The sequence below is a fragment of the Puntigrus tetrazona genome, chromosome 2, assembly GCF_018831695.1.
Source record: "Puntigrus tetrazona isolate hp1 chromosome 2, ASM1883169v1, whole genome shotgun sequence".
NCBI classification, from domain to species: domain Eukaryota; kingdom Metazoa; phylum Chordata; class Actinopteri; order Cypriniformes; family Cyprinidae; genus Puntigrus; species Puntigrus tetrazona.
Window position 1 is genome coordinate 4720685 of NC_056700.1, and position 24673 is coordinate 4745357.

The window sequence follows — 24673 nt, forward strand, 5'->3', positions numbered from 1 at the left end:
AGGGTCTGGGTGGCCGGCCAATCACTGATAAACGTTAATGAGCACTGAGAGAAAACACATCCTGGTCGATCAGTCGCTCACATACTGCCTCCGTCTAATAAAACGCTTTTTTGAACATTTAGAAAACGCATGCATGCATAATTTTATTCGAGATTCAAACTGAACAAAACGTGCAGTTTGGAGAAAACGGTGACAGTAGAGCAGATCTTTACATAAAACAATGCAAATATTATCAGCAGTCTCTCTATTATTATGAGCAAGATGAGACTGAAATGATCCAAGCATAGAATGCAATGCAATCCAGTGCTGAATGAGAGATGAAGAAATAAAGAGATGAAGAAAGAGAGATGAAGAAATAACTCTCCTCAGAAAATGCGAGGTGTTTTGGAAGATAATTCAACAATGAAACGAAAGATCCCGATGATCTGTGATTTTTCTGATGAGAATCAACCCAGAGTTCATCTGGCGCTCATTCTGATGCGTCCTTTTAGAGTTGACACTTTTCTACAGTTACATTAAAAGAGCTTTTACTGGATAAAACTCTTTAAACTCAAGCAGGAGCTTTTGAGATGAACCGTTTCAGTCTGCTCTCGCTGTAGGATTTAGACCAAAACATTTAATGCAATGTAATATGTATACTGTATCCAACAGAAGTTGATTGGATCATCACCGGTTAGATAATATTATCTTCCCGCCCGCATGACCTCGATTATAATCAACAAAAGAAAAAATCATTTCCAATGCATTCAAATAAACTCTCTTTTTCTTTACAATAACATCCACTGATGAATTACGCACAACAGGAACAGATAACGAATCCGTTAAGAATGTAAACCGGCTCCATTCTGATTTGATGTTGATTTTACAGACTCCGTGTGATGGGTTTGGTTTCTCACAGACCGTTTGTGTCTTTAATGACGTCTTAACGACATCAAGATGTTTGTGTCGTGTGCAGCAGTAGCACAGCTCCAGTAGAGCTCCATAAACATTAGAACAAAAAAGAGTCAAATGTGCTTCATGGCGACCGCGGCTTGGTAGACGATTTAGGAAAGACCTGGTATGTGTGTGTGTGTGTGTGTGTGTGTGTGTGTGTGTGTGTGTGTGGAGAGAGTGTTGAAAGACTGTTTGTGTGATCAGTGTCTGTTTCAACCAACAAAATAGGTGGTTGGAAATCAATGTAGACACACACACACACACACACACACACACACACACACACTGCTGCACCTGATCTTCATTTTTCAATTTGTAGCCAATCTTTGTACAATTGGGCACCAAATGAAAAGGTAAACAGCGCAGATATCCATCTTGTTTACTTCAAAGCCGGCCCCGGGCCCCTCCTCACACTCCTCTCACTCACTTACAGTCATGGCTCAGTTCCTCTCGCCGCGTCCGCATTAGTCGTAATCAAGTGCTTGTTTGAAGCAGTTATCTTCTCACCGCCTGCAGAGCTCTGATGATGACAAGTGACGGAGCGTCCCGAGCCAAACACAAACTCACCTCCACATCACAGACCCAGACTTCAGTGTGCATGCGTCATTTGATTTATTCGCAACCTGTATCTGTTTTGTTAACTGTATTCCAGTCTGGGGATTTCTGTGCATTTGATATTTGCCTCCACAGTTCTCTTGGGAACACAGACATGCTTCCTATTCATTGGTGAAATGCATCACGGTTTCTACTAAAATACTCATCAGCACAACTGTTTTTAACACTTCTTATTACTATAATATTACAATGATTTCTGAAGGCTCGTGAGACGCTGAAGATTGGAGTAACGATGCTAAAAATTCAGCTGCGCTTCACAGAAATAAATTACAGTTTAACAGGCATGCACATAAAAAAACATGCTGTATATTGTGTATGATAAAACAATCAGTGGATATTAACTGCCTGAATGGCCTAAAAACACAATAGAATTGTTTTAATTCGGCATCTCTTGTGACTAAGCTGTGAGTGAATGAACTGCAAACTGAGACAAACTGAGGCAAAGCTACACATAAAACAGTGAGTAATAAAGCTTTAAAGCCAAAGCTGCCTTACAGTTGGACAAGGCTTTCTTTAACACACAAGCATCCATTTCATTTCCGTTATCATGCAACATGATCTCTGGATTGCTTTCCGTTAGTCTGTGTTGGCAGACAGCAGGTTTTTAAATGCATTTTATTCTAAAACAATATTGCGTTGCATCACATTACCAGATGTGTTTCCTCCTAAACACTGAAGGTGTTTAGCTGCATGTCGCTGGACCTCTCACATGATCATCTGTGCACTGCACCGTCATACAGTAATAATACAGGAGTGTTCTGGAGCAAAGCATAATATTCCTCAACTGCGGCTTCTGGTTTCTTACTTGAACCTTTAACCTGTGTGTGTGTGTGTGCGCGCTGGTTTTTGTTGTTTATGAGGACATGTGTTTAATGACATGGGTATGACAGAGGTATTGCAATTTGAAGGTGGTTTATGGAGACACTGACTATGTCCCCATAATTCAAAAGGCTTAAAAACATACTAAATTGTGTTTCGTTATGTTTTGGTTTTTTTTAAATATACAAATGTTTTCTGTAAGGAGTAAGTTTAGGTGTAGGGTTGATGTAGAACAATGGCACATACAGTTTTACTGCATAAAAACCTTTAAGCCTATGTGGTCCCCATAAACCACAAATACAATGTGTGTGTGTGTGTGTGTGTGTGTGTGTGGAACCTCCGGCATGTAAAGTAGCTGTGGAAGAAAGAGCTCATTGTGTTCTTACACGTCAGGCACACGTTTCCCATCTGACCGTTTGATTCAGGTGTCAAGAGCAGAGCGAACACACACTCTGTCTGCTCCAAGCTTCACTGACCTCGAGAAATATGGCAGAAATTAGGCCATAATAGTAGCCAAAGCCACTGAAATGCTATAGATGTAATCAAAATGTTCTTCTCGTACCTGATCACTTCACTAAGGAGGTATAATCAGATCTACACACAGTCTGAGTGTAACAATGAATGAATTGCGTGCATTGCAAGTCGTATTTAATGCACTAAACCTGTACTTTTGTAATGCACATCAGCAGTCTCACAGAAAATGTATTAATCACATTGCAAGCATGTTTAAGTCTTACTATTTTTAATGCACTGAAATAATGGCTTACGTAAAATTACATCAGCTCAAACGGTTTGGAAAGTTGAGTTTTGTGGGAAACAGTACTGTGCGCAGGGGTGTTGCATGAGACTATCCAGGTTTTTAATTCATATGTAAAATTCACACGATATGCACAGTCTATATCCATCATCTACGGCAGGAGGAGTGAGAATAGTATGCATGAAAAACTCTGGCTCTGGGGAACACGTGCTATGAATTAGAGCCGTGTATGACATATTTAGAAAGTAGTAGCACATTTGACACATTTCTCTTCTCGTTTCTCTCTGTGCACTTTGTCCACAGGCCAGACATCTATTGTCTTATTGTTGGACGTCTGGATAGGCTAGAGTTCAGTCCGCTGGTTTTCCTTCTCCGTCCATAGAAAGCAATTGATCTCAATCAACAGGCCATTATCTTCAGCGGGCAATTATCCACATTGTCACTTTTGCATTTGACCCCGCGACCCCAGCAGATCACCGGGGCCTGGAGAAACCTGAGCAGCCGCCTCTAACCTCCCCAGCTCGTGGAGGCCCCTGGGGGCCCTTTGCCAAACAGAAAAAAAATCCATTACTGAACCAACAACCAGACTGTGGCACACTGAGGTCTCCTGGGTAATGTGTGTAACAAGAACGCTGAGAGACGTCTCTCTACTAGTCCAGTCCTCGTGAAACACGTCTGAACTTCATCCTGAAAGCGGCTGACAGTACTTACATACGTGAGAGAAATAAACAGCCGTGTTTCTATTGGCCGCTCTGACGCTTTCTGAGTTGCTGCACATACAGCAAAGACAAACCCCAGATGAGACCTCTTTAAATGTTTTAATTGTTTCTTCAAGACGCAGCGAGATCAAATGGAGACTTTTCTCATGTTTTCTGCTGCTCGTAATTTGCTGAAAACAAGACAGTGGCCGTCTCAAATGTGTGTCCTCTGGAGAAGAGACTGGAGTTTCCAAAGTCCAGGAGATCAGGATGAACTCCAAAGACCAGAGGTTTTTAGCTGCCTGCATGCATTGGGAAAAAAGATAAATAAATGTATAAAATAAAAACCCTCACCCCCAAAAATAAATACTCTGAAGTCAACCTAATTAAATCAAGTAAATCGAATTAGCTTATTTGAAACTGAATTAATTAACAATTAACAAATTAAAATGGTCTCAAAGTGATTTTTATATGAACCCCAGAAAGAATTACAGTCATTCAGTTCCTTACAAAAGTATTCATACCCTTCCATTTTCCCCCATATTTTATGTTGCAGAATTATGTTTAAACTTTAAATATTTTCTTTCCATATCAACAATCTATACACCACAAAGCAAAACTAATTTGTGACAACTTATGAAAAAAATGTGTACTCTTTTTCTGTGACATGAAATTTGCGAATACTTGTAAATTTCTGAACTTGTGAAAACGTTCTCAAAACGCAGCATACTTTTAGTAATACTTTTAGAATTGGGAATTCTGAGAACTTTTTTTTTCAGCTCAAAATTAGACTTTATAACGCAGAAATTGTGAGTTTATGTCATACAATTTATTTATTTTTTTTTTTATTCAGTGGCGGAAACAGGCTTCCATAGTTGTTTGCTTTTAATCAAACAGTTTTTTCCCCAGATCATGCATCGGTCCCTTTGGTGTCATTTTCCTTTGAGAGGACGTTTGCGAGCTTGTCTTTGTCTCTCTCGACTGACGTGGACACAGATGCAGTGAAACGGTTCGATGATGTAGTTTGCTCACACGGCATTCGTTGTGTGTTTGTGCAGCTCGAGTCTGACGAGAGCTTCCACCTAAATGAGAAGCAGGGTTTTGTGTTGAATTACCTGAGCTCTGGCTTCCTGCTGCTTACACAGAACTTCCCCTGAAACAATCAGATCTGGAGCTCAGTCAAGTCAAGTCCTGCGAGCGGAGCCACGCCATCAACATCCATAAAACACAACGTCAACCCGCACGGCAACCAGAGAGAGTTTTGGCCCAAAAAGAGATATATTTTAAATATGCTTTACAGAGAAGCTCTGTAAAATATATTTTTGCAATAGAGAATATATATTTATGAATTTAAATTAATCAATTTAAGTCAACTGTCATTTAAGAAAAATATATATTTCAAAATGCATTTCAAGGGCATGAAAATACACATTTAGACTAAAGATTTTCTTTAAATGTAATTAATGTATGTAAATGTATTTTCTTGGATCGGAATATATAGAGGGGAAAAGAAAAAAAAATACATACATACATACATACATACACATACATACATACATACATACATATATATATACACACACATATTTATGGGTGTTTCTGCAACTACGGGCACTTTTAAGTCCCAACAGTGAAATATTAAGCTGTTTTTTTCACTATCCGGCGAGCGGTTCTAACCGTCAGGTAGAGTGTGTGTGTGTGTGTGTGTGTGTGTGTGTGTGTGTGTGTGTGTGTGCGCCACTCAGGATCCGTCACTCATCTGTTGCCTGGCTGCTAACTTCTCTGTAGCTTCCTTAGAGCAATGTAAACATATCATATGTAAGCATTTGTGTCGCCATGGCAATGACTAGCACATCTGAATTCAATCCGTTATCAGGCCCGCAGTGGAAAACATCTTGTGTAGTGCCAGTGCAATTCTCACACCCTACTCCTCACATATTCCTGCTTGTTCGGGACCCTTTGGGGTCACATTTTAATGCACAGGTACCCCTTTAGCTTTGTTTTTTGTCCCCCCATGCTGTCAACATGCCAACAAGAGATGCAGTTTAATGTAAGCAAAGAGCTCCATCACATTTTCAGATATCCTTTCAGATTTCTTCTGGATTACTCGTTATTCTCTCATTTATTACTCATGTGCAACAAAACCAAAAAACCTCCCGATTTCCCCGGAGCGGTCTGTTTCTCTACATTACAGGCTAAAGAGCATGCTGTGACTTCTCCTTGAACTGATCATAATGGTATTTTTGTGTTTTCTCTTTTTTGGTGGGGAAACATGTGCACTGAAAAAAGGGAAATACCTCGCAGGAGGAAAAATAGCACAAATATGAATGGCTGTCTTTAAACACCTCAATGGTCCATGGAACAAGACTTGGCAGCGCTGCGGTGTGTGAGTAATATCCTTCTGTAAGCAGCGCTTTCGTTTGGAGACTGGCAATAAATGGCTCTTGTGAGATGGAAGTGTGACAGCAGGTTCAGCCTGCCATCAACATTACACGCTCTTATGGAAATCACAAACAATGACTCTCTGCGTGCTGCATTTAGGAAGAAAAGTAAAATAGCTTTGCCATCTCACAAAACAAAAGTAAAAGGACATTTACTTGCAATTTAAAGAAATATTTTTAATTAACTTTTGCAACTAACATGTCAAAAATGCCCCTGATTCTTGCACGTGTCACAGCTAAACGCACATTTTAAAATGCATAGGTGCACATGTGATTTGTACAGGTAGAGCAGAAATTAATAGCATATTGAAATGTCTGGTTCTTCAGGGCAAGAATATACCATCCAAACTAATTTATGTACTTATTGCATTTTTAATATTTTTTGTATGTTAATTTATTTTCTTGGACAAAATGGCAAAAATGCAGAAAAAAAAACAAACAAAAAAAAAAAAAAATATATATATATATATATATATATATATATATATATATATATATATATATATATATATATATATATATATATATAAATAATGTACACATATATACATACAGACACACACACACACACACACACACACACACACACACATATCCCACATCCGTAACACACTCAATCCAAACTATGTATCAAAATATTTTTGTCCCAGTAAGTCATACTTTTGTTTGGAATATCATTAGGGTGAGTACATGACTTATGTCACTTATGAATGACTTATCATTTCTGGATCATAAACCATTTCTATAAAAGACTGATGCAGACAAACTGAATTCTCCTGAAACTCAAAACCAGTTCTCCGACTGAATCTCTGAATCTCGGGGTTCTCTTCATCACTAAGAGTGTCTGTGTGATCTGCAGGGGGGCTCGTATAATCCCCGTACTTCCTCTTTTAATCCTCTTCCTCTCGCCATCGCCCTGCTGGAGAAATTGTTCTTGAGAAAAGCGTCTTCCTCATTTCCCTCTTCTCCCACAGCTCTGAGAGATGTTCCTCAGAAAGCGCCCGGGGCGCAGCAGCTCTCGTGTGGGAGAGATCCAGAGGTCAGAGAATACACCTAACTCAAGGCAGAAGACGCAAACAGAAAGCAGAGCCGAGGCAGGGTCTACTGAGGGTCAGGACATCGGGCGAGAGACCTGAGCAGCATTCCTGGCCACCGAGCCGCTGAGAAAGGCCGCTGGCATTCGTGTGTTTCTCATTTTGACTGCACAGGTCATCCTCAGAAGACATTCCTCAGCATCTTCTCCTTGCATGAAAAAGCAAGCAAGTGTAAATGTCCTTCAAACGGACAACAACGAGTCGATCTTAGGAAAGAAATGTTTTATTTTCACGTCCACCAGACAAATGTTTTACTCTTAGTAATGTATGGATGCCCCAAGATATTAAAACATACATGCATGCATACACACACACACACACACACTTGTTTGTTCAGTCATATGTTTTTATGCATGCATTCATTCATACGTACATGTGTGTGTGTGGGTGTGTGTGTGTGTGTGTGTGTGTGTGTGTGTTTTAATATGCTAGGGCATCCATATAGTGTATAAAGTTTGGTGTATGTACTTTTGAACTCGAAATACAATTTTTTTATTGCCCTTTACATTTTAAAATGTATATTTAGCATATATTTAAAGATCGTTTTTAATTGTTATGTGATGTTTCACACTGACATGCTCCTTTCATTGTTGTAACTCAACAACTTGTGTATCGGTGTCACAGTTAAGTCTAAAAACTCAACAATATTTCGGACTTATTTAAATAAGAATTTACCGAGTCGATCTAGATGAACTTGTTGACCTCGCTGACTGAGAGTGGATTAGCGCTGAAAGGTGATTTTTGCACGATGCAAGCAAGACGTGGTATGGTTTTATTAAGAGCGTGTTGGTTATGGTCGTATGCTAGGACTCTGCTAGCTTATATAAGGGGCTTGAGCTGCTAGATCGGCTGATACGGTGCGAGTAATTTCTAGTCGGATGAAATGTAGCCGTCCATGACGCTGCGTGACCTTAAACCTCCACCACATTTAAAAACGTGAACAAGTATGCACGATGTTTCCAATGATAGCGGAGCAGTAGTAGGTCAAAAGTTGATTTGTCTTGAAGATCTTTCTGCGACCGCAGTGATGTTTATTAATCCAAGCAAGCAAGACGTTTAGCATTTTATTCAAAGAAATCAGCGACTCGAGGACTCTGCCAGCTTGCGGCGGTTGAGCGGCGAGGTTGCCTGATATGGCATAAGTAATTTCCACTCGGATGGAACTCAGCCATCCATAACGCACGACCTTAAACCTTGCACCGAATAGGAAAAAAAAAAAAACTTGGTTTGGCTCCAGTTCTGACTGGATCCTGTCTGCATTTCCAATAAAGTGGATTTGTCGCTGGGCGGAATGCCTTAGCGGCGGAGTCCGAGCTGCTCTCCGGCTGATAAATAGCCTTTGTGAGGGGAGGCGAACGACAGGAAGAGTAAATTTTAGCCAGGAAGGCAAAAAGAGAGGAGAGGAGCAAGCATAGACAGATGAGGGGGAGTTACGTTATATAGCTGTGCGATGAAAGCGCAAGATAGCAAGAATTAGACTTCTGACTTAAAATACGCTATTCGTGGACATTTTCAGTTGAGCTCCAGAGACTTCTGCACCCTTCTGGGTAACTGCTTTCCATATGAAGTTTTCACTAATGCCAGCTGTGTGTGTGTGTGTGTGTGTGTGTGTGTGTGTGTGTGTGTGTGTGTGTGTGTTGCAGTCACATCATAAAGACGGTTTCAAGCGTCACATTCGTTCTGTGAGTGCTTTCTAAGATGGTGGTGACATTTAACATATCTCCTAAGGTCCCCTGTGCTCACTGGCCACTCAACAGAATCAATTTCCTGTCATTGTTTCGACTTAGGAATGCATTTCCCAAACTGAGACACTCCACAGAAATCAGAGTGAATGACATGATGCAAAAAAAAAAAAAAAAATAATAATAAATGACAATACATTACGCGGTTCCCATCCATTAGCATTTTGGCCTAAGCCCAAGCATTTTGTAAAGATTCAAACTTTACTAATCTCACAGTTCATCAATATCTAATGTAAATATGCATCAAGTGTGCTTATTAATAGTTAGTGTATAGATAGTAGTGGGAATAATTTTGGAGCTCCGGGAAATATCATTTAAGACTTCAGATTTCATTCACTAGTTGTAGAAAATCGTGGCCATCATGCATCCCTTGGTTCTCTTATTTTAGAGGGCGTTTACACAACACCTTTTTTCACCTATGCATTATATTTCACAACAAATGTTTCTGAAAACTATTGTAGGTTTTTTCAAAACCGTTTCATCGCCAACTACTGGCCTTATGTGCACAATACACAGTTGTTAGTAGTTCACAAAAAGACCTTTCAGTTTTTAGTACATCATTGTCACGTAAACGTACCCAAACAAGGGAAAACTCTCAATAAACCACGGCCACAAATTTAGTAAAATGCGCCAACAAATGATTAAATTGTGGCTACAAATGAAGACGTCAAGGGAATAAGTTCTTAAATTTTGTCCACGATATACAAATCTCTTTTCTGCATGCGTGGAGCTCCGTAGAAATGATTGACGACACCGCTTTCATTTTTAGGTGATCCGTTCCTTTAAAAGGGCTCACAATGGAACGATTTCAAACACTGAAAACCCTCTACAAACTTTTATCATGCAACCTGCGTCAGAGCGCAGGCCTCATCAATCAGAGGTTATGAGTCTGTGCCGCTCCGGCGCTCGTGTGCGTTAATGGACGAATGTCTTGGAGAGGGGATGTTGTGTTGGTGTTGTGAGGAGCGGGATGGGGGTGTATCTCATGCTAACTGAGTTAACTGATAGCCTCAGGGGATGGTGGGGGGGTGGACGCTGACCTCTACCAACGTCCCTCCCGGGACCAGTGTGAGGAGAGACAAACATTCCAGAGCAACTCGCCGGCCAGCAGAGACCCCCTGAGAGAACCAGAGGGACAGAGAGAGAGGAAGAACGGGGAAGAGCAGGAAGGGAAGAAAAATGGACGCAGACGCTTGCGCTCTACTTCTTCTGCACAAATGCACACATATGCAAAGCTTGCACAACACGAACGCTCCCTGCTCAACATTTCTGTAATTAATTATGGCATAATTCTTAACCGGGGGTGGGGGTATCTCTGTCGTTCTGTTACGGTGGACTGCCGTGGTGGTCCTCGGGCCCGGGACCTCAGATGTAGCTCTAGAGGGGCCCTCGCCCTCTAACACCACTGTTCTTTCCCAGAGGAAGAATCCCTCATGTGTTCACCCCTTCTGCCTGGCCTCTTACTAGATTTCCAGCCTGCCTTAAGATTACCCTGCAGAGCAGTTGAGAAGTCGTCATTTCTGAAGCTTGGGTAAATCATAAATCGCTTTCTCTCCGTCTTTGCAATGCGTTCCCTTTCTCGTGAGTAACCCAACTAAATTGTGTTGTTAATTAGAAAAATCACTGCTGTCCTGCAGTGCAAAATAGTAACACATTCATAACACGAGCCAGACACACACACACACACACACACACACACACACACACACACACACATATATACTGAATGCATTCATTACTTAACCGGGAAAAAAAAGAAAGAGGTCCTAAGATCGAGCCCTGCAGAACACCTCAATAAATGTATTTTGTTTTGGCAATTAAAACGAACCAATTTGGCAAATTCACTGAAAGCCCTTCTATAGTTTCTATTCCATTAAAGGGGAACTTATTATCAGCTGTATCAAAGCCTGCACTTAAATCAAGAAACACTAATAAAGTAGCGCTCAGTTTCAAAACACAATTCAGTGCTGCTTCCGTTTAAATTGGAAACTAAGTTACTGATGATTCAAAACTAAACAAAACTAACCATTTGATCAGCCTGGTCTGGTCAGTAATGTCTTAGAAAACCCAAATGTAGCTCTTTATTCTTTTCACACAGTAGATACATTTACCACTTTCTCATGTTGCATCTTTTTTGCCTCCAGGCTACAGGAAATAGTCAAATATAGTTCGTGTGTCCAAAATACTACATTTCCTAGGAGTCCTCATTCTTGTCAGTATATTTAAAGATTGCCAAAAGCAGGCCACTTAGCATCATCAGTTGATAAACGCGGAGCTGTGTTATATTTTCACCACTAAGTTAGCTAAATAAAGCAAGAGAGGAACAGTCAAAAACGGAGCAGAAAAGGCATACTTGGCATTCCACAAACACCCCACAAAAGCTGTGCTTGTTTTAAACCCTGTCCTCCTCTTCAAATCCCCTGCCACGGTTTCCAGAGTCTCTGTGGCATCGTTTGTCTTTATACGGTCACAACAAACACATGCGCTCATAAGTAGAAAACCAGACTTTTTTTTGTCCTTTCTTGGTACCGTCTTTGCTAGTACATCTTGCAGTGTTGAATGGGTGTAAACATATGGGATGGCTATTCCTGTCCGCTCAGAACAACAGAGACATTTTTCAAACTGAAATTCATGCTTGGATTTCTTTCTCTCAGGACTCTCCTCCATCATTCTAGCAACTCACAGAGAGATGCTTCCTCCTTTACTGTCATTTCACATTAACGGTGGATCTTTCCTGCCGTCGGCCTGTGGCTTCGTGTTAAATTACAGCCTGCTGTACAGAGAGGGGCACTGCACTACGACTTTATGACGTTATTATGCATGCCTGTGTTTGACACTCGAAAATTTATGGTAAACCTGTGAAACCGTTAACGCGCTGCCACTAGACAGATAAATCAGAGAGGATCAGTTAGAAGGATCATTTGTTTCTTCATAATGAAGTCATTTTGATTTATCAAGGTATAGTTCGAGATGGTTTAGAATAGCAGTAGGGAAGCAATGGGTCCCTTTCACTTTCGTAGGGGAAAAGTATATTGTGACATAAAAACAGGATTTGACTTCTTCTCAATAAAGCATCAGTGTTTCCTATTACGTCCACAATAATTGTGTATTGTGGGTGGCAATCTAGCCTTAATATGTTTTGAGTGTGCTTTTACATTTATATCAATTTTCCAAGTACACTTTATGTTGGAAGTATACTAAGATCAATGCATTATCATTAATTGAGACTGAATCCTCTTTGGCTCAAAGTATAACTCTAAGTGTAAACACATCTGTGAGTGTAAGACTAGTACATTTTATTCTAAGTATTTATGCAGTTAAAAGAGTAAGCAAAACTACAAGCCAAGTATGCTTAGAATACGTTTCTTAAATATCCCTATCAGACGATGAAGTATATGTAAGCCTGATATGAGCTTTTCAGTATATGCAGAGATAAATGTGCTTTTTTTTTTAGCAACACTGTAATTTGACGGTCCCTTATGAACATTCGGTTCACAGGAAGTAACTTTGCACCTAGATTTGTAACTTTCATTAGAGTAGATTATCTGATTATTATCTGCTAACTCTTTTATTGAGATGATTTACCAGCAGATATTCTACTGATTATAGACAGCTTTTCAAGAACATGTCAACTTATACTAACCCTACCAGTCTACTAATACTCTACTAGCACCCGATGTAGACGTTAACTTTGACAACAGAATCTTCATAAAGGTACCATCAATATAAAGTTATTGTATCTATAAGATAATATTTAGTTTTATTACATTTGCATTAATAAAACTGAAAAAGAAATTACATACACACATACACAACTGCAAGATGCCACTTTTTATAGTTTTGTTAACACTTCATATAAAGGGTATTTCTAATAGAGCGTCTGAGACGGTAAATCTGACATTCACAATATCCTTTTTCTTTCTTTCTGCTATTGGAGCTAATAAGAATGCAAAAATATCCATTTTTAAATGTAATAAAAACCTCTACGACAAATTCGGCTTCTGAAACCCCTGAAATGTAAAATGTTCCAATCACACCCTGAACACGGCTGTCTGCAGAAGTCATGATGCAAGGCTACTCCACAGCAAAGCTTCATGCAGGTCAAGGGTTAGTTCAAGAATATGAGCGAGAGTAATAGTGCCTATTAATAAAATGATTTGATTAGCCTTAGCAAAATTATTTCAGAACCCATCGCCAGGGCTACTTTGTAATATGCGATCTTATCAGGGCCTCTCAGACGCCTTTAGAGACCACGTCATGGTTTTCCTTCCAAAACCTCACATTTTCCCACCTCCCCTCGAGTCACGGCTCAAGAATGACAGCATCCAAACTGTGTGTGGGGATTTTGTGTGGGCAATAGATATACATTTCAACTATCATCGTGGACTAAAAATAATCGCGCTGGCCCCACACCTTCAGCCCTCATTAATGGGGTGCTGTTAAAAATCACAAAATTTGGCGTATCTGCAGCCTTTTCTGTCCCAAGAGAATGTCATTAGCGGGTCTGGGAAACTAGACAGACACTGGCCGGCCAGACAGAAATACACACCATGAGAATGAGAAAGCGGGCATATTTTTCTCTTTTCCCCCAATCTTTTTCATTTTAATGGCCCGATGACTGACGCGGCCAGCGAGCGGAGAGCTGACCCCGCATGGCCGCTGACAGACGAGATAACTCATTCACTCAGTGGGCAGCACGGCATGGCAGCGACGCATCTCCACGCATTCTCAGGAATATGCATGAGAGAGCCGTCTGTCCTCAGGACTCAGCAAACATTGATCTCAGTCGAGGGTTTTCAGTGGTTTGTCCTTTGGGCCCGAGACACGCTTCGACATTTCCCATTCTTGACAGATAACGGTCACCCGTGAGACTCATTGACTTTCACCCAATTCCTTTCCAGACTCTCCAGCTGACATGAAAGGTTGATTATTCACTTTTTTTTTTTTTTCTAAGAAATGTAGTCACTAAGACCCAGACTTGAACTTCACTGCACGTCCAGTCAAAGATTTCTAGTTGGCGGAGCGAGCCAGCTGCATAGACGGCGTTTTGTATGTTCGGTTGACGCAAAAATGGGAATTTTCTGAAAATTTGCACGCCTACCGAGATGTAAGCTGTTTGTTTGTTCATCAGTTTTGGGAGAAATGAATGATTGCATCACATGCTCAGCAACGGATGCTCTGTAGTGAATGGGTGCCGTCAGGATGGTGTGGATTATAGTGATGTTTTTATCGACTGTTCAGCATCCGATGAGTTGGTAGATATGTAGGTGTAAAAGTAGGTGTTGTTTTGCAGCATCTGTTGGGAAGGTGTGTGACTGAAAGATAAAACTGAGAAGAGCTTGTAAAAGCCCACTGAATGTAAAGCTCCTCTGATGATTGATGACTGATAGAGATCTTCTCGCTGCGTGCCGCTCCTGAAACCACTTCGCTGGCTTTCACACCGAGACGCTCTCAGATCTGTTGGCACTGGGGATATTTTTGGAAGCCCTTTCCTGTGCTTTATGACCCCATTAGCATCCATGCTTTGTCATCAGATCAGTAAATACTGCTGTAAATGGGACTTAGAGTGTTTTCACCGAAGCTGCGTTTGTCTGTTTATTAATTAGCTGTTTTGGATCATCATCAGTGCTTATACAAACACATTTAGCTGCTAAAAGGCCGTAGATCAGCAGAGGTGTGAAGAGCAGTCAGGCACGACTTTCAGCTGATAATCATTAGTTCAGATAACAGACAGGAGGTGCTTCAGGTTAATGACTGGAAGAAGAGAAGGTGAACAGAAGGTTCAAAAGAGATATGAACAAATTAACTTCAGTGAAACCTCTATCATTCTGAGCACGTGATTTGATATGAAGTCAGACTCGTTCTTAAACAGCTGAAAACACTCAAATAAGATTCATTTGTTTCAATAGATCTACCGATAAAATACAATTTGAAAAACCTTTATCTTTCTTTTTCAAAATAAAAAAAGGTAATAAATAAAATTCATGCATCAGTTTCATTCATCTACTTTTTAGTATATAAAATAGATTAGATATCTATAATAATCCAAACAATTTTAATACATTTTTAAAATAGATTACTTATTGAAAGGACCATAATGACAGATAACAGAATCCTTATTCTATTCTGCAGAAATACATTCAGGTCTATTTTAAGCAGCTGTGTTGAATTGCATGCCGTTTTGCTTCTACACATTAAAGATGTCAACATTGTGTGTGTGTGTGTGTGTGTGTGTGTGTGTGGCTGAAAAGATGACTGGACAGATTTATGACCGTGTTATAATCAGCAACCAAATGTTTACAAACACACTGGTGCGCACACACACACACTCACACACACACACACACACACACACACATCAATCAACAGCAGTGGTGAATGAATAATATTTGACTTCATGTGCTGAAATAATATCATCATTTGATTGTGTGTAAAAACAAAAAACTGACAGCATTAAACCATATTAAAGTCCAATCAAAGTTGTCTTCCTCTGCTAACCACACAGATATGAACATGTTTCTGTTTGAATGATGAAGGATGTATATGTCTGTGGACAGCTGAGGCTTCAGACTGCCTGATTTCTCCGTCTACTGCCATAAACCCTCGTTATTCATGTAAAGAGCCGAGCTCACTTCTAGAAACATGCCGTCTGTGTCTGGCTGTGAGCCGATGGAGGCGTCACACAAATGAGATGCAAATAAAAAGACAGTTAATAGACTTCTGTTGTAAATAAATGCTGATATTTGGAACTTTCTATTCTTCTGGAAATCCTGAAAATATTCGTGAGCACGACCGTTCTCAATGTTGCTAATGATCAGAAATGCAGAAAATCAGTACATTTGAATGATTTCTGAAGATGCTTTGATCACAGGAATAGATTACAGTTTAGCAGACATTCACACTAAAAATATAGATATTTTTTTATTGTAATAGTAATCATAGCTATATACAAATGTTTTAATAAATGCAGTCTGGATGAGCGTCATTTAATCAGCCTTTTAATTCTCACATAAAAAAAAACCCTGAGGTTAATATTGTTGTTGGAGTAAATCAAATGTAAAAATTGATTAATATTTTTTCTCATGACCTGCTGGTGACATATTGCTTTTATTAAGGTCCTGTCTTATGATTTCCTAACCAGCGACGTTCTCTCTTTTATTCCTGATAAATCACCAGGAGCAGCGTGAGAAAAGGTGTCAAACGTGACTCTAATAACGGAGGAATTTATTTTCAGGACTATTCTGGTTTGAATCTCGCCAATTGATTTAATTATCTGCAAATCTCTCCAGATGACCTTTGTAATCTGTTTCAGGATTTTTTCCAGCAATGCAAAAATTAAAGTTTAACTTTAAATAGTGGCAAGTAATGCCGTTGACCTCGAGGGTTAAATCCGGGGCTTTGGAGGCGCTTTCATCCGCCAGAGTTCCCCGGTCCTGCCTGTGCTCGGGTTACATGAACACAAACCCACAGACCACCGCGAGGAAATGAGTTCATATCACTAAATTAAGCCGGGATTTGGGTCTAAGCGGGCATCTTTGTAAACACCCGACAGATGAGAGCCACGGCCGATCCCACTGTACCACCAAAGTGAAAACTCCTCAACGACGCGGAGAAATGCGATATATATACACTGTAGAAGAGAATCAGCCCGTGCGGTAGCGTCCCTGATTTCAACATCTGTCAAGATATGCAAGAAAATGCGCTTTTAATCAGATCGATTATTAATTCCAGATGAAAAAGCAGTGAAATCGCACCGATCGGTGGCTAATTGCTCTTCTACATAATACCTCAAATGTTTTTACATAATCTCTGATTGTGTTTACACTGACATCAGTCAGGATTAGAGATGAGAGCTGTCCGCCAGTGCCAAGACAAATATACAAGTGATGCATGAGGCCAGAGAGCCTTACCCGTCTTTACGTTAGGCGCTTTCACTCAGAAACCATCGAGAGACTGCTTAAACGCCGGGCCGTGAGCTTCACTATAAAGCAGGCATCTGCTGTGGTGCTTGAAGTGTTCTGAGAAAGGTGATTAAAACTGTGGAGATGATCATAATCAAGGCAAACCTGATCTGAAAGCAAGCGAACAAAAGCATCTATTAGTCGCTACACTGACCTGAATTATTAATAGAATTAAAAGACATTATTTTAATAACATTGATGCTACCGTTGTTGCACAAAGATCTCATAATGTGTTTAAAAAGAGATGATAAATGGTTAAAAAAAAAGAAAACTGCACATGCATGTCGTCTGTGGATGCCTTGTTCATCAAAGCTCTATTTATTTGATTAAACATGCAATAAAAACAGTAAAATTGCGATATATTCGAGTTATTTTTATATTTGAATATATAGTAAGTCATTTATTTATTTCTGTGAAGCGCAGCTGAATTTTCGACAGCATTACTCCAGTCTTCAGTGTCATATGATCCTTCAGAAATCATTTTAATTTCACGAGTTCGCACTTACGTATAATTAATCATAGTGCTACGCAGTAAAAAGTAAAGCGTGTTTGGCGAGCTGTCAGGAGAGGGCTCGGAACTAGGTGGACTACCGAGTCCAGAGTTTTTCCTCTTGTCCGTGAAAGGACAGGACTCGTGTCGACCCGATCCTGAGTGCCCCCGAGAGGATAGTAGAACTAGGAGGAATGGAGATTGGGGTGGTGGAGGATGCTCGGAAACGAGATATCGAGGTAAGAAGCTTCTGTGCGAATTTATAGTAGGCTTCTCTTGCTCTGGTTGGATAATTGCGTGATTAGGAAGCGAGAAGCCAGCGCGTTAATTATCAGTCGTGCTCCTCCCCGAAATTTGTTTATAGCTAAACATCATTTCACGAGTTCGCACTTACGTATAATTAATCATAGTAACGGTAAAAAAGTAAAGCGTGTTTGGCGAGCTGTCAGGAGAGGAGCTCGGAACTGGGTGGACTACCGAGTCAGAGTTTTTCCTCTTGTCCGTGGCGGACGGGACTCGATGTCCGACCCGATCCTGAGTGCCCCCCAAAAAGCCAATTAAGACAGCAGCCGAAAACACGTGTAAGCGGCCCCCAAAAAGCTACTGGCTTAGCTAGAAAGGAGGAAGAGCATGGATATGTTAGTTGAAATTGGAATGGTATTAGGATGATATTATGTAGGTGTAGGAGAGTGGGCATGAAAATGTTGTGAGCGTCTCTAGCGGGAGTGGTCCACGGCGGTGGGTGCAGTACTCCGGCTGAGCGCGGTCCACTGTATTAGCAGCATGTGTGAACGACCGTCACGCTGGCGAGGAGCTGTCCACGGCGGTGGGTGCAAAGCTCCGGCTTTGTGGTCTGCTGCTAAAGGCAGTGAGTGCAGTGGCGTCTCTTACAGGAGCGGTCCACGGCGGTGGGTGCAGGGCTCCGGCTTGAGCGGTCCACTGTAACAGCAGCATATGTGAACGACCGTCTCTGGCAGGAGCTGTCCACGGCGGTGGGTGCAGAGCTCCGGCTTTTATGTCTGCTGCTAAAAGCAGTGGGTGCATGTGAGCGTCTCTTGCGGGGCGGTCCACGGCGGTGGGTGCAGTGCTCTTAGAGCGGTCCACTGTAATGGCAGCATGTGTGAACGACCGTCTCTGGCGGAGCTGTCCACGGCGGTGGGTGCAGAGCTCCGGCTTTTGCGGTCTGCTGCTAAAGCAGTGGAGTGCGAATGTGGCGTCTCTAGCGGGAGCGGTCCACGGCGGTGGGTGCAATGCTCCAGCTTAGGCGGTCCACTGTAATAGCAGCATGTGAACGACCGTCGCTGGCGGAGCTGTCCACGGCGGTGGGTGCAAAGCTCCGACTTTTGCGGTCTGCTGCTAGAAGCAGTGGGTGCGAGTGGCGTCTCTAGCGGGAGCGGTCCACGGCGGTGGGTGCAATGCTCCGGCTTAGAGCAGTCCACTGTAATAGCAGCATGTGTGAACGACCGTCGCTGGCGGGAGCTGTCCACGGCGGTGGGTGCAAAGCTCCGGCTTTTTGCGGTCTGCTGCTAGAAGCAGTGGAGTGCGAGTGTCGCGTCTCTGGCGGAGCGGTCCACGGCGGTGGGTGCAATGCTCCTGCCTGTGTTGGCCACTGCGGTGGCAAGTTTTGTATACCATCATCTCACGGCGGAGTGGTCCACGGCGGTGGGTGCAATGCTCCTGCCTGTGTTGGCCACTGCGGTGGCGGGTTTTGTATACCATCATCTCTGGCGGGAGCGGTCCACGGCGGTGGGTGCAATGCTCCTGCCTGTGTTGGCCACTGCGGTGGCAGGTTTTGTATAATGTCATTTACAGTGGAAGCGGTCCACAGCGGTGGGTGCAATGCTCCTGCCTGTGTTGGCCACTGCGGTGGCGGGTTTGTATATTGTCGCAGTACAGCGGGGCGGTCCACGGCGGTGGGTGCAATGCTCCTACCTGTGTTGCCACCGCGGTGGCGGGTTTGTATATTGTCGATCACGGCGGGAAGCGGTCCACGGCCAGTGGGTGCAATGCTCCTGCCTGTGTTGGCCACAGCGGTGGCGGGTTTGTATGTTGTCATGTACAGCGGGAGCGGTCCACGGCGGTGGGTGCAATGCTCCTGCTTGCAGTCTGCTGCTGAAGGCAGTGGGTGCGTGTGAGCGTCTCTAGCGGGAGTGGTCCACGGTGGGTGCAGTACTCCGGCTAGAGCAGTCCACTGTAATAACAGCATGTGTGAGCGACCGTCGCTGGCGGGGAGCTGTCCACGGCGGTGGGTGCAAAGCTCCGGCTTTGCGGTCTGCTGCTAAAAGCAGTGGAGTGCGAGTGTGCGTCTCTGGCGGGGCGGTCCACGGCGGTGGGTGCAGGCTCGGCTTAGAGCAGTCCACTGTAATAGCAGCATGTGTGAACGACCGTCGCTGGCGGGAGCTGTCCACGGCGGTGGGTGCAAAGCTCCGACTTTTGCGGTCTGCTGCTAGAAGCAGTGGAGTGCGAGTGTGCGTCTCTAGCGGGGAGCGGTCCACGGCGGTGGAGTGCAGGGCTCCGGCTTAGAGAGCAGTCCACTGTAATAGCAGCTTGTGTGAATGACCGTCTCTGGCGGAGCTGCCCACGGCGGTGGGTGCAGAGCTCCCGGCTGCGGTCTGCTGCTAGAAGCAGTGGGTGCAAGTGTGCGTCTCTGGCGGGAGTGGACCACGGCGGTGGAGTGCAATGCTCCTGCCTGCGTTGGCCACTCGCGGTAGCAAGTTTGTATACCGTCATCTCGGCGGGAGCGGTCCACGGCGGTGGGTGCAATGCTCCTGCCTGTGTTGGCCACTGCGGTGGCGGGTTTGTATACCATCATCTCTGGCGGGGAGCCGGTCCACAGCGGTGGGTGCAATGCTCCTGCCTGTGTTGGCCACTGCGGTGGCGGAGTTTTGTATGCCGTCATCTACGGCGGGAGGCGGTCCACGGCGGTGGGTGCAATGCTCCTGCCTGTGTTGGCCACTGCGGTGGCAGGTTTTGTATACCGTCATCTACAGCGGGAGCGGTCCACGGCGGTGGGTGCAATGCTCCTGCCTGTGTTGGCCACTGTGGTGGCAGGTTTTGTGTGCTATTGTGTGCGGAGGGAGCGGTCCACAGCGGTGGGTGCAATGCTCCTGCCTGTGTTGGCCACTGCGGTGGCAGGTTTGTATACCATGATCTACAGCGGGAGGCGGTCCACGACAGTGGGTGCAATGCTCCAGCCTGTGTTGGCCACTGCGGTGGCAGGTTTTATATACTGTCGTGAACAGCGGGAGCGGTCCATGGCGGTGGGTGCAGTACTCTGCTTAGAGTGGTCCGCTGTTAAGGCGGTGGGAGTGTATTAGCATCTGGCGGGAGGCGGTCCACGGCGGTGGTGCAGTGCTCCTGCTTGTGTTGGCCACTGCGGTGCAGGTTTTGTATAAGGTCATCTCACAGCGGGAGTGGTCCATGGCGGTGGAGTGCGATGCTCCTGCTTGAGCTGGCCACTGCAGTGGCGAATTTTGTATATGGTCGTTTGCTGCGGGAGCGGTCCACGGTGGATGCGATGCTCCTGCTTGCATTGCCACTCCTGTGGCAGATTTTGTATCTGACGTCTATAGCGGGAGTGGTCCATGGCGGTGGGTGCGATGCTCCTGCTTGAGCTGGCCACTGCAGTGCAGCGAATTTGTATATGGTCGTTTTGCTGCGGGAGGCGGTCCACGGCGGTGGATGCGATGCTCCTGCTTGGCATTGCCACTCCTGTGGCAGATTTTGTATCTGACGTCTATAGCGGAGCTGACCAGGGCGGTGGGTGCAATGTTCCTGCTTGGTATGTCCACTGTGGTGGCAGATTTTGAATATGGCTGTTTATAGCGGAGCCGTCCAGGCGGTGGGTGCGATGTTCCTGCTTGGTGTGGCCGCTGCGGTGGCGGATTTTGTATTTGGTCGTTATACAGCGAGAGCTGGCACGTTGTAGAAGGAGTGATGCCGTGCCTTGGGTGATCCTGCTCACGGGGTGGTAGGTTTGAGTTCTGTTGGGACTGGTTAGGGTCTGGAGGGCTTTTTGATGAGTGATTGGTCTGAGCAGATGTAGCTTTTGTATGCGTTAGAGAAGACCAGCGGCCGAGGGTTTGGATTTGCTGTTGGAAGAGACCTTTCTCTGCTGCAGTGGTGGCTGCCCCTATTCTGAAGGAATGTGTGGAGAAATTTTTTTTTTTTTTTTTTTTTTTTTGAGAAAAGGAGATGAAAGAAGTGATGGATAGCAGGGAAAAATCAGGGAATTGGAGGTTATACCTTGCCTGGAAAGATTTAAAAGCATTTCCAAGCGGTCAGGTAAGATGCAGGGTTCTGTGAGAAACTGCTTGTAGGATTGAGTCGAGGAGGCTTGAGGAGGGACCTTAAAGGATGGTTCGCTGGAATATTAGTTGTGAAAGAGAAGCACCTGGGTTGCATAGGGTTCCGCTTCTGGTGCCAGCATCCTGGATTTCTGCAAGGATCTGTGCTTTGATGGAATTGGGGACGGGGTGGGGTCAGGTGCAGCGTATTTGAGGGCATAGGAAGAAGGTTAGCAGTGGATACTGAGAAAGGGTGGTGGGCGATGGGAGAGTTGGCGGGGTAACTCATGGGAGCTACTTGTGGGGTGGGTTTGGAGCTCACGGCGGCTATGGCAGGGGATCTAGGGGAAAAGAGTGGAAAAGATAGGGAGGTAAAGAAGAATAGGTGTGTAAAGATGATGGGGGTCTTGAACCTGGGTTCAGACTGGTAGCAGAAAATTAGGGGAGGAGGAGGAATAGGAGGTGGTACGGCTGGGATCGTCAGTGGAGGCATCTGTGTGCCTGTGCTGGCACCTATGGCTGGCTGGGCTGTGGGAACAGAAATGGACAGAGTTAGGTCCTGGAGGAATAGGAGAAACTTGAGGCTGGTAAAATAACGGACAGTGGATTGGGGGGGCTGGTTGCTGCAGGCATGGTCGGGAGAGACTTGGGCAGAGTACTGTTGGTGTGGGTTCAACTGATCCAATGAACAGAGTGGGTACAGGCTAGGCTGATGGCTTGTGGGGCTGGAGCCGTGGTGCTTGCTGGGTGTGGGTTGTTTGCTGGAAACTGGAGGAAGAGCTGCTGGTGTTTGGGTCCTGGGCTTTGCTAGCAGTAGCTGGGAGCCTTCTGCCGCCTCCTGTGGGCGGAGGCTTAATACGGTGCAGATGCTGACTTCTCGGTCTTCCTGGGAGAATTACGGCTTCTTCTAGTTGTTTCCTTTCTTTTGGCTGGAGGAGAAATGTTTGGCGAAGCTGCGCCTGTTTGATAAGTCGAGTACAGCGAGAGAAGCTCGGCTTTGTTAGCGCCGGGCGAGAGAACGGAATGTTCGCGTTTCTGCGGTGCTTGACGCAAAGCCGGAATTGTCCATTTTGTTGCGGATGGAGCGGAAGAAAAGGCTGCACGCGGTAAGGAGAAGCCGGGAAGCTTGAGGACGTCTGGCAGGTGGAGGCGAACGTGATCTTAATCGCGTTGGCGAAAGGATAGTCACTCGCGTTAGTTTTCTGCCTCTGGGCGAAGCCGCTCGTTTTGAAGTTCCGGCGGGCGTTAGCGTGCTTGCTCAGCGGTCGTGGAGGGCTCGGTGTCCTCGATTTACGTGAGTTTCTGGCGATTGGTCTTGTTCGGACATGCTGGATACCATGCTCGGAAACGAGATATCGAGGTAAGAAGCTTGTGCGAATTTATAGTAGGCTTCTCTTGCTCTGGTTGGATAATTGCGTGATTAGGAAGCGAGAAGCCAGCCGCGTTAATTATCAGTCGCGTGCTCCCCGAAATTTGTTTATAGCTAAACATCATATAGTGATTTCACGACTCAAGAGACATTTCTGATCATCATCATCATCATCATCATCATCATCATCATCATCATCAATGCTTAAAACAACTATGCAACAATATTTCCATGGAAACTGATGCATTTTATTTTTCAGGATTCACAGAAAGTTCAAAAGAATAGCAAATCTTGAAAACGCTTTATTTTAAGGACCTATCCTTGCTATTAACTAGTTGCTTATTATCATGCATATCATGCATATTAATTTGACACCACACCTAAACTTAACAGCTAACGGACTAATCATTAATTGACCTACTAATGAGGTTGTAGTTGATAGTGAATGTGTTGGTCTGAATGAAAATGCAGATTCATTCTTCACCACTAAGAGCGTTCAGAGCTCACAAACGACCAATCAAAGAGGAGTTTGGAAAAGCCAATCACTGAATGAAACGTTTGGGAGTCATTGAACTAATAAGGTGAATGCATATTACATAAGAAAAAGAAAGTGTTTTCTGAGCTTGCATACCTGCCAGCCTGTTTTTGAGACTCCCAAAACCAAGATATGAACATTTTCTGCATCCCTGATAAAGAAGGGTTTCATTTACTTCAAAATAACCTACTGACCCCAAAATGGTATACATTTTAACTTTATTTTTGAATAAGGTTTTTCCTCCATCAATGTACACGAGAAAACAGGTAGGACTGGTCAGGGATGCAGTGATGACTTTAAGGCGGAGCTTAGCAGCAGGCCAGTTACGGCATCATTTCCCTTTTTGTAAAGGATTGTTTGTAAACACAGATCAAGGGTCATGATCTTTACAACACACACACACACACACACGCAGACCCAGGGGACGTTTGGAGAGCGGCGGCTCCGGGGGAGAGCAGGGGCCCCGGGTCCAGCTGAGCCCTGATGGCCCCAGCAGCTGAGCTCTGGAATGAAGGTTGGGAGGCCGCTGGAGTGAGCGGTTACTATCTCTAAACGTGACACACACACACACACACACACACACACACACAGAGCTGAACGTCACTATAATCATCATCAACACTTCCTCAAACTCTTGTCCTTCACTATTATCCCTTACATACTGATGCTGGGAGAGGATTATTCAGTGTGTAAGAGAAATAAAATTAATTAACATGCTTTAATTCACTGTAGCTTACTGAATCACACGAAACATATACTCAGCTGTTCAGTACTGATACTTTGAGAGGATGAAATATTAAAGATAATGTCACAAAATATTTCTGCTTCAAATAAATGCTGTTCTTTTTAACTTTCCATTCATCTGTGAATCCTGAAATCAAATGAGATGCCATAAAAAATAAAAGATCTGTTTTGTTGTACAGTTGTTGCTGT